Source organism: Microplitis mediator, chromosome 11 (assembly GCF_029852145.1).
Source record: "Microplitis mediator isolate UGA2020A chromosome 11, iyMicMedi2.1, whole genome shotgun sequence".
NCBI classification, from domain to species: domain Eukaryota; kingdom Metazoa; phylum Arthropoda; class Insecta; order Hymenoptera; family Braconidae; genus Microplitis; species Microplitis mediator.
The window spans coordinates 7415947-7427947 of NC_079979.1; positions in this window are offsets into that span (position 1 = coordinate 7415947).

Consider the following 12001-nt stretch of genomic DNA (forward strand, 5'->3'; position numbering starts at 1 on the left):
TCGCATGATTGCTAAAATTTCTATCGGTAAATATGAATTGGAAGCAGTACTGGATAGTGGGAGTGAGCGCAGTTATATTTCTGAGATTGCTTATGTACAAATCAAAGAATATCAACTGCAAGACCTCACGCCTGATCCCACTAGCACTCATGGAGTAACAATGGCTAATTCTAAGTCCACGCAAACACGTGGCGGAGCGCCATTTAAAATAACATTTGACGGTCACTATATCATTACTTGGTTGAGTGTCTTATCTGAATTATCTACTCCAGTTATTCTTGGTCTTGATTTCTGGCAGCTAGCAGATATTCAAGTAAATTCCAAGGAGAATACTTGGAAATTAAATACCAGTAATGTCCTTCATTCATTTTTCTCTCGGTCTGGATTCACTAATCTCGCAACATTGAATGCATTATCTTCAGCTGAACGTGATGATCTTGAAAAATTTTCAACAACCGAATTTGGGAAAAACAAACGTTCAGTTGGGTCTAACACACGTGGTGCAACATCGAATCGAACTAACAGATGACACGCCAGTGCGTACCAAACCTTATCGTAGAAGTCCTCCAGTAATGAAAGCGATGCATGACAGAGTAGACGAGCTACTCGCAAAGGGTTATATTCAGCCTTTGAATAGTGCTTGGGCATGTTCACCGGTAATGGTATCGAAGAAAAACAATACTTGGCGCATGTGCATCGATTACCGGCCACTTAATAAAGTCACGAAAAAATCCGCTTATACGTTACCGATTATGCACCGCATCTTATCAAGTCTTCAAGGTGCTAAAGTAATTTCGGTACTTGATGTCAGTGATGCTTTTCATCATGTTTTAGTTGAGCCAAATAGCCGTCAATATACAGCATTTTGCGTAGATGGACGAGGTCTATTTGAATGGATCCGGATGCCATTTGGTCTTACAAATGCCCCCAGCACCTATCAAGAAGTCTCGGATACGGTACGACGAGAAATTGTTGAGTCGTTAAAAACACAATTTTCTTACATTGAAGCTGAAAATAAAATTTTTGCGTACCTCGACGACTGGATAATTATCAGTGATGACTTAATAGAACACAAAATTCATCTTCAAGCTGTTTTTGAAAGATTTCGCGAGGCTAAAATAAAAATGAATGAAGAAAAGAGTCATTTGGGATGCTCTGAAGTTCATTTTCTGGGCTTCATCATTAATGAAGATGGTTTGAAACCCGATCCAGCTCGGTTGGAACTGATTGCAGATTATAAACGACTTACCAACCGTAAGGAACTGCGAAGATTTAATGGATTAGTTAACTGGTACCATAAACATCTTAAAAACGTTGCACAAGTTTAAGGTCCTTTGAACAAGCTGACAAGTACTCGAGTTCCTTGGGAATGGACAGATGTTGGAGAGAAAGCTTTCGTTGAAACGAAAGGAGCTCTGGTACAGGCTGCAATATTGTCATTACCTCATTCAGATTCATCGTATCGTTTATATACCGATGCTAGCAGCACTGGATTAGGTTCTGTTTTAACTCAGTATGATTCACAACTTGATCGAGAAAATTTAATTATTTGTTTGAGTCGACCTTTGAATAAAGCTGAAATAAATTACACAACAACAGAGAAAGAACGTCTTGCGGTTGTATGGTCCTTACGGAAACTACGCGGTTACATCAAGGGTTTACCAGTCACAGTTTACACTGATCATTCCGCAATGAAATGGCTTCACTCGCTAAAAGATCCTGCAGGTAGATTAGCCAGGTGGGCTATTGACATTTCTGCTTACGATATTGAAGTTGTTCACTATCGGGGTACGCAGAATGAAGCTCCAGACGCACTTTCACGTCGATATGAAGAACCAGAGGCTGCCAATTTACACGTTTCAGATTCTAATTCTCCATCGCTGTGCCTAATTGCGCAAAATTCCGCTTGGTATGATGAAAAAGTCCGCGTTGTTCAAAAATATCCGGATAATTATCGTGAGTGGAAATGTGAGAATGATAAATTGTATTTTTACCGTCCACTAGCTGTCAAGAAAATACTCGGTGAATTAAATCCTTGGAAAATTGTCTTAAGTGAGCCAGAAATTCGTCCAGCTATCGAGAAAGCCCACTGTGAAGCCCAATCAGGTCATCTTGGAATCTTGGATATATTAGAACGAGACCACCAACTCAGCCTTGGTCAATTATTTCAATTGACACTATTAGTCCCTATACTCGATCAACTATGGGGAATCAATATGCTCTCGTTGTTGGAGACCTTTATACACGCTATCTCGAGATCTTTCCGCTGAAACAACAATCCGGTAAACTCATTAAACATCACCTAACGGCTGTATTCAATCGTTGGGGCCCTCCCTGTCAAATTATTTCCGACAACGGTAAAGAACTCATAAACAAAGACATAATTAATTTAATTAGTCAATTGAACATCAAATTTACACCAACTCCTATCGGTCATCCCTGCGCAAATCCCGTTGAACGTTGTAATCGTACAATTAAACCTATGATTGTCGCGTTTACGAGTAAAAATCAAAAAGATTAGAATGAACATCTCGATGATTAAAAATTCGCATTCAATACCTCGGTACACACTGCCTTAGGAGTGTCACCATTTTATTTAAATCACGGACGTGACGCACGACTAATTAACGATACCGATCCTCTCGAAAATCTAGACGTATCTGACGTTACAGTTTGGCAAGCCCGAATAGAACGTGCGATTGAATTAAGACATTTTGTTGAACAAAATATGTTGAAAGCTCGGGAACGTACGCGTAAACAAAATAAACAAATATTCTCTGATACTCCAATAGACTTAAAAATCGGTGATGAAGTTTACTATTTAAATAAAAAATTGAATAAAAAAGTGGATGGTTACAGTGCTAAATTAGCACCAAAATATTCGGGACCCGCCATTGTATTAAAAATTTTAAGTCCTCTAGTAGTCCAGTTACAAGATGATACCAGTAAAGATATTGGCACATATTATTACAATGACTTAAAAATTCCTAGACGGTCTCGAAGACGCAACTGATTATTATCGATATATTTCAGATCATTCATCATGAGAGTCAAATTACCTGGCGACTCAGATACCGAAACCTCACTCCATGAGTCTGGGTTGAAGTATCTGATGTTGAAACATCATCAACTCATCCAGTTACACCACCATCTGCTTCATTATCACTCTCATTAAATACCACATCAGAGTTATCACACATTACTGACACAACACCGTCAATCCCGTCACCCGCTGCACCAGTGACAACAACAACCGTTACATCATTACCAACGTGGTCTACTGGGCTAGTATCATCAGCTGAGTCCGGAACTTCTTTGCTACCATGGCAAACAACTACTGGTATCGAGTTTGGTCGGCTATCATCCGTACTATATGTACCGAGTACTACAACTCCTACGTCAGCAATGTTTGAGACACTTACTAAATTCATGAAAGATGAATTTAGTAAATTACATGCTCGTATTGACCGTGCCACCTGTCAACGTCCTACGGTCTCGTCAACATCATCCGCGATATCAAGATTTGATACCCAGTGGATAGAGCGTATCGATGAGAGACTCGAAGATCTGCAAATAGTGGTCCAAACCAATACCGATCAGGTCGCAGAGCTAAAGTCACTGCTTGAGTCTTTAAAATCACCTGCAACGGTTCCAGAATCAACTACCATAACCAACACGACGGCTCAACTTCAACAGTTATCGGAGCAAGTTCAGAAAAGTCAGCAGATGATCTCCGAAATCAAGCTGCCGAGTCCAGAAGCAATTATGCAGAAGCTTCAAGCCGTCACCGTCAGAATACCACCAACAACTACTACGATTAGTTGTCAGACGTTACCGACACAGTCTGCAATTCCAGTGGAGTATGATATTGGTATCACTCCAAATAATAAGTCGATGATACCGTTACTGGCTCAACAAGCATCAGCCTGTGGTCCAAATCCAGGACTTAAAATTCATCAGGGCGCTTATCAACGTCCATCACCAGGAAATGTCAGATTTCCACTATCATCACTGCTTGCTAGACGAATGGCCCGCCAAGAGTTGACTGAGAAGGAAGTAACGACACTGAGAGCTTCTGGTGCTATTCCCAAGGACATCCACACCAAGATCCAAATGCTAACGTTCGCCAATTCGTTACCGTATTTGCAGACTACTCCAGCTCCAAGATATGAAGTTTCACTGCCACCGAAAGAAGCATACAAACAATTCTTGTCTGGCCTAAATTCTACTTCATCATCGAACTCTACAGCAGCTGATACGTCACAACAGGTTGTAATTCACAACGGTATCCATTTCATGGACTTTGCCACCTTCTGCAAGGCTATTGAGAGGATCTGCGTCACCGTCAAGCCTCGTATATGTCACACTGAACTGAGAGAATCCTGGACACAAACAATAACGACACAAGCTCAGTCGTTGTATATAAGTAATGCGTGTCAAAACTGTCGGCAACGGGATCATAAAATTGCCGAATGTCTGTTACCATGGCGGCCTGACATGTGTCATGTCTGCTACCAAGACCAAGTAACAACGGCAACGTGCTTCCGTCCCCATGATAAACAGTATAAGGACTATCTTCGGGGACGTTGTCAAGGCTGTGGTATCCCAGATGTTCGACCCTCACTGTAATTCCTGCAACCGAAGATACCCAGGGTACAAGGATTAGATTTCAACGAAGTATACCCAAGAAGAAATCGAACAGTTTCATCGAGGTCATCTACGAGCTGTTAAGAAAACCGACTAAAATTATTTACTCTGCTACGTTATCGATTTAGATTGTAAATCTAAATAAAACACATACATTTAATCATATTCATCTCATTGATTCATTTTTATTATTGTTGCCAATTGTAATAATTTTCAATTACAGCTCCGAGTCCTATAGCAGTTGGCAGCAGAAAATTATTATTCTTTTTTTTACAGCCCAGAGGCTGTGGAACATAAATATTTAAAATTATGTTATTTTTTACATTTATTTTAAGTTAAAATATAAATATTTTTATTTCTATTTTTTTAGTTTATAAGTTGGAAAGATTGCAGATCCAGGTCGAAGTCCCAGGATCGAAGTGGGCTTGAGATTAGGGGGACTGGGCTGGGAAATTTGGTCACAATACCCCTAACGGGTGCGATCTTTTTTCAAATTTATACTGGCAATCTACTAGCTCAGCTGGCGATTGACTCGTAAATTAAAAATAAAAATAACTGGCAAATTACTTGCATTACTGGTGCTAGACCAGTAATTTTCTTTAATTTCTATCTGGCAGTATTCCGGCAATTAAGAATTTTTTTATGCTGGCAAGTCACTTGCAATCCTCGGGCGATTTATTCGCACCGTTGTAAATAATTTATCAGTTAAATATTTCTCTTTTATACTGGCAAGTAACTTGCAATTTTGGGCGATCTATTCGCACCACTGTAAATAATTTAATGTAAATATTTTTTAATTATTTTTACAATTGTTACCGTCGGACAACCTAGACGGAAATCCAAAAGGGTAACCTTGGCTTGGTGGGGGGGATTGAGACAATGTGGATTGTCTTCGTCGCCCTCAGCCTCGCGGTTCCTGCTTTTATCCGTCTCGTTGCCGTCTAATGTTATACGTCATAGTGCCGTGGTCACATGACAACTTGTTACGTCGACGCATGTCTGTCAGGAGGAGGTGGGGACAGTCAGGAGGCTAGCCCTATCCCCAAAAATTATCAGTCACCACTTCGATCCTGGATCAATTAGCGTTCAGACGTCTTTATTATTTAGTATCGATTATAATCAGCCTTTTCGTGGGTTATCCTGGTAACTCAGACCCATGAAACTCTTATTTTATATTCTTTTTAGGAATATACCCGAACTGGCCTTACAAATCTAAACTAACACTAGTACTTAGCCTAGATCCGTGTTCGGTGAGTTGGTGATGTCCCTGATGACCTTGGACTGGCTGGATAACTGATGAATATGTGATTATAACACCTTAACACTAAAGGTGGGCAGGATAGCAGGTGAATTCACTCAAACGCTGATATCAATTGTTAATTAAGATTTTATTAAGAGAAAATGCTTAATTAACGCCACTTCACACACACTTATCAGTAACTTTAATTAATAACCGAAATTAATAACGGGAAGCTTACGCAATTCAACTAAGTGTGAATTGGATCAACCTGAGATAAAGTTAAACTAAATGTTAACTTTATTACTGATTAACTAAATGTAATGCAGTACTACTGGATTGACTGGTAATGACCGAATAAACTATTACAAGGAGTTTAGACGTTCAAACCTTAAAAGCTCGTATTTGATTGACCGCGCTCCCTTATATAGTCGTGCCGACGCACTGTCTCACGTGATATTACCTGAGTCACATGATGGCGGAGGCGCACGAGGCAACTTCGTAACAATCTTATATTTCATTCTGGCAATTAACTTGCAAAGTAATACTTTTATTGTTCATTAGTTATTAATTATAATTAAATTTAAGTGTATTGAAAGCATTATACGTTACCGGTGACATATTCGCGGTAATAATATTAGAATTAAGCAATAAAATCAGTGTATAACAAGGATTTATTCCACGTGGCTACTACTGCGTATCCTGCGTTCCAGCCAGGACTATTGATATTGTATTCTGCGTAAAACGTTATTGTAAGTAATTGAACTTATTATAATTGGCAATAAACTTGCACATTGTCCTAATAAATTCCTTATTCTATTTATCACCTTATTCTATCTATATTTTAATTTGCTGGTAGGATTATTTAATACGATAAAATTGTTATTAATTAAGTTAGAAACAATAAGTAAGTCAGCTGTAAGAAAGCAGCATACAAGTTATCAGCGGTGAGGTAAGTTGATCAGTTTTCTCATGCGTTGCCGAGTTTGAATAAGTGCGGGTCTTTGCTTTGCAAGAACCCCAGCTCACTGCTCTGTCCAAGTAAAATAAAATTTGTTAGGGGCCAGCCTAAGCCAGGGTTTAACCCGCGAATTCTGGTGGCTGCTGGTGAAAATCGCGAAGGCGAAAAGCGATTTGTCTCAGTACTTGAGATGGAAAATTGTTTTTTAACTTCCCGCTTAGAAAATCAACGATTCTCGAAAAATTGGGAAGTTATTGTTTTCACCCCGATTTTCGAAAGTCGAGTTGTGTGTGTGTGTGTGTGTGTGTGTGTGTGTGTGTGTGTGTGTGTGTGTGTGTGTGTGTGTGTGTGTGTGTGTGTGTGTGTGTGTGTGTGTGTGTGTGTGTTTGTGTGTGTGTGTGTGTGTGTGTGTGTGTGTGTGTGTGTGTTGTAACTTTTTAACTAATGAATCGATTTGGGTGGTTGAGGTGGCAATCGAAAGAGTTTGTTGACCCTCAACTTTCCTGAAAATTTCAGATTATTTGATCAAGCAGACTCGAAAATATTGGCGAATTACGAAAAAAAAAAAATTTTTTTTTAGGTTTTTAGCGATTTCTTAGAAACGACTTAAACGATCTTATAAGCCGCGTCAAATGCCACCTCAACCATCTCAATCGGTTAATTTATTCGACAGATATAGTTGGCGAAAAAAATGATAAAAAACGGTATTTTTCGATTGTCTGTGAAGTGACTCATCCGATCAATTTCAAAATTTAATCAGCTCTAGAATTGAAGCAAACGCGCTGATTGCCACCTCAAACGTCAAAATCGGTTGATTAGTTCAAAAGATATCGGCACTGAAAAGTTAAAAAAATAACATTTCAAGTTATTTTTTCCAGATAAATCGAAACATAATGTGCTAAAATGTGTCTGAAATCATACCAACTCTTTCTCTTTATAGTCTCTTCCGATCATCAGATAATGTCATATAACTTGTTCCTTAGTTTTAAACATATTATCATCAAAAAATTGAAAAACCCAGACTTTAATGTTCTTCTCGAATATTCCATTTAATATTGCTCTGATCTAAGTCAAAACTCACTCAAATCTTGATTTTGATCACTGATATTAATTTCTGCCTTAACACATTTATTTCAGAGAACATAATCGATAATAAAAATTTAAAAGCCTCACCTTCATTAATGATTTTCGATTCTTAACTTTTCTAATTCTAGCATAAAACGTAACTTGTTAGAGCTTGAAAAGCTCATAAAAAAATATATTCACAGTGATGTTTTCAAGCTCCTTGCGCTCGAAAACAGCGGGAAGTTTTGGGGCTGGCCCGCAGGGTCAACCGACGCCCAGATTTTTTTTTTTACTTTTCTTTTTTTTTATCTACTGTAATTATTACACCGTTGCACGTGCTAATAATTGGCATAATATTTAGCTGGTGGTGATGGTGGTGGTTTATGTAAAGATATATAAAAGTATTTACAACAAGTAAAAGGGAGAACCTGTCGGCGGCAATCTGTTGGCTGTTATTTTCTTAATACTTAGTACATAGCTTATAGCTATTGCTAAGCAGTAAAGTCTTTGTGGCGAGAAAGATTACAACTTTGGTCTGTACCGTCTGTACCGTAGCCTGTACTAGTAAGACTTGGTGCACAACGTGCTGATTGTTGTTGAGTTAAGCTGAGCGTAAAACAACAAAGTATCTCTAACGTTTAAATGTTCAGAGTCCTCAGTATTTAGAGAGTGCGTTAAACTTTATCCATAAATAATATTTAAGTATTTGATTCCCAGTGGCCCTTTTAAAATGTACTATTATATTTTTAATAATTGGTAAGTCAAAAGATTTTTTTATTTTAAATGATAATGAATGATTAATGATTTAAGATCAGTAATAACTTTTTGGATTGATATTTACAAGAGCCAAGATAATATATATAACAATTTGACAAATGATTTTGTCTCAATAAGGATTTTCTATTCTATATTGAAACTATTCCTGCTATTGCGACTGCAATTCTCTGCTACTGCTACTGCGACTACTACTGGAATACGATCGACGACCTCTTACGTTGTACGCATTTGAATTCAAGGTCATGCAAGTGAATATAGTTTTATTCCTCCTTGTCTTTCTTATCCTTTCTTATCCCAAGTTTATACTCAGCACATAGAGACTTCTACTTGTAGATTTTCAGCTTTGCAGCTTTTCAGCTTTTCAGTTTCCAGTGCCATTCTCCTTGTTTGTGATACCAACTATAAGTTTATTGTCTTCTGATTAATACTATCCTAGTTCACTCTCTCTGTATTCGGGTTGACTTTCTTGTCACTTTTATCAGCTATTCTTTAAACGATTTAAACTTTTACGAGATCCGAATGTCAATATTATTTTACATATAAATCGCATTATTATTCAAGCTTTTTCGTTTTCTTTTTTTTTTTAAAGTCATATAAACAATTGTACTATATAGACCCGCGTTTAAATTTAAAATTAAAGAAAGATAGAATAATAATTTTTTAATTGTTATAGAATAAATAATTATCTTACACTTTCAGATAGTAATAATGAAAAGACCATTTAATATTTACCGACAGACAGGTACTTAGTTACAAACTATAATTTACCCGTATATATATATATATATATATATATTTCGTAAAGTTACATTGCGCTTTGGTATAATCATTTTTTCATAAGTAAATTCCATGCTCAAATGAATCGTTATATTTATTTCTCAATATAGATTTTTTTTATATTAATTTAAAAAAAAAAAATTCTAGAGCACTAGAAATTAAAAAAAAAATAAAAGATATGTAATTTAAATAAAAGTAAATGTATCGTTAAATTTTTTTTTTTTTTAATTTTCTCGATAGTCGGGTTGTAAAAATAAAAATATTCAAAGGTTAATTTTGTCAAAAATCAAAATTTTGACTAGACCTTCGATCATTACCTGTATTTACTTATGACAAAACTAAATATTTTTGGTTTTTGGTTTTTGGTTTTCAGATAATTTGGACCAGAGATATCTTGCTCACCGCCAAGCACCTTTTTTTGGAGGTCTCTCCGCAGATCATCTACAGGAGCTAGGGGATCCAATATTTTTTTAAATAAACCGTTAATTGTTATAGTACATTAAATTCTGTTTAAGTGCATTTTTTCCATTAATGTATTAAATAAAATGCGTCTTTGAAAAAATTCACAAAAAAAAAACGCGTTTTTTCTGCCTCGCAAGTGGATATGACCCCTTAATAGTTTGTAACCTAAAGATAAAATGATATAACAATAAATAACTCAATTGACAACCTGTTAAACCGCAGTTATTTAAATAAAATGAAATTAAATATGAAATAATTAATAAAGTTATCGAGTTTACTTTCACAAAAGGCTCTGGGACAGGAATCTATACTAATAAACCCATTGATGCGTATCAAGAATAGTAAAAATAATTTCAAAAATAAAAAACACTACACACGGTCTCGTTCTATTTATTGATTGTTACAATATACTATAAAATCAAGATCGTGAATCTCGTGTTCCAGTTCTCGAAAATTAGTTTATAATAATTGAGAATAGGAAGTTATTTTTTTTTTCTTCGTTCCCATCCATGATTTATAATAACCAAGTGAGATTGTTATATAGTTAAATGGATGATCGTGTCATACATAATATGGGTTAACAACATCATCATGCAGCCATTATACTTTAGCTCTCTATAGTCTACTGGCAAAATTAAATTTGTTCTTTTATCTGATTCTACTTAACACTGAACGAACATTGTCATCACAACTGAGGACTTGATTGTTCGAACAGTTTGGCAACGCAGGTGTGACCCCACTTCCGTGTCCAGCAATTCATCACGAGGACATTGCCGGACTTATTTTATTATCCAATCCCAAAAATATTACTACAGTTTGAATATATCAGTCTAGGGGGTTACGGCATTTTATATGATGACTAACGCCTTCGACTGATACCTGTAATAATATTTGTTACATGGGTTGGAAATCTACGTAAACTGTTTACTCAGAATAACACACACAAATTTTTTTTTTCTTCTTCTTTTTCTTCGGTGTGAATTCACGGGCAGGTTCAAGAGTGTGCGCAGCTGGTTGATGACGCACCGGCATTTTAAAACTCTCCAGTAGTGTTCTGAAACAAAAAAAAAATATTATTAAATTGAATTTATAATTAATTTTTTTTTATTATTAATTACTATTCTTATGGATAGGTTAAAATTTTTTTTTTAAAAACATTTAAAAAAAAAAAGTTGAAAAAAAAAGTAACCGATAATTTTTAACTAGAAATAAACAAGTATGAACTTTAAAAGGGGGGAGGAACAATAGCGTGATACATTTAAATATTAGACAGCGTGCAGTGATTGGCTAGCACTAAACAAAGAGTAACCGTTTCTACTATTTTCTAGAATTTGTATATATATAGATATACAATAAATACTTAAAATCAATTTCTACATTAAAAAATTATAATAAAATTTTATTTACATGAATAAAATTTTTAATAATCATTATGCAAATATGTTAAATTATTCAATAAGGTAAATAATAATTAATGGAGACTCCTATTTATTAAATAAAAGAATTATATAAACGGAACTTACCCAAAGTACATCTGAATTGGATGGTGACTTGTGGTCGAAATCGGAATCGAAAGCAGGAGCAGTGCTGCACAGGCAACGGTGGCAATGCTCATGTAGCGACGAAGGCTTAGTGTCGTGGTCCCACCGTAAGAGAATGGACCTCGGAAATCGCACCCACTACCAAACACTTATGAACTGCGCATGCGCAGTGAAAAGCGGGAAAATATTCAAACATCCAGAGTGGGATTAAAAACCGACGATACCCGAAGTCAAATCTCAACAATTACACGATAAAGTGCAACGGTAATTAACTATTTAAAAAATAACAACACAAATTTATGTTAACTTATAATTAAATAATTTTTTAAATTCATTATTTATTATTATTATTATTATTTTTTTCATTGCAAGTGTTGGTTAAATTTAAAAATGAAACATACTTGGTACAATAAATAAATTAATAGAAATATAGCATTAGAATAATTATAATGGTGTTTCACGATAAATAATAATGTCAATCGTATTAAGTAATTAAATATTTATAATAAATATAATAAATAAATAATAAATATA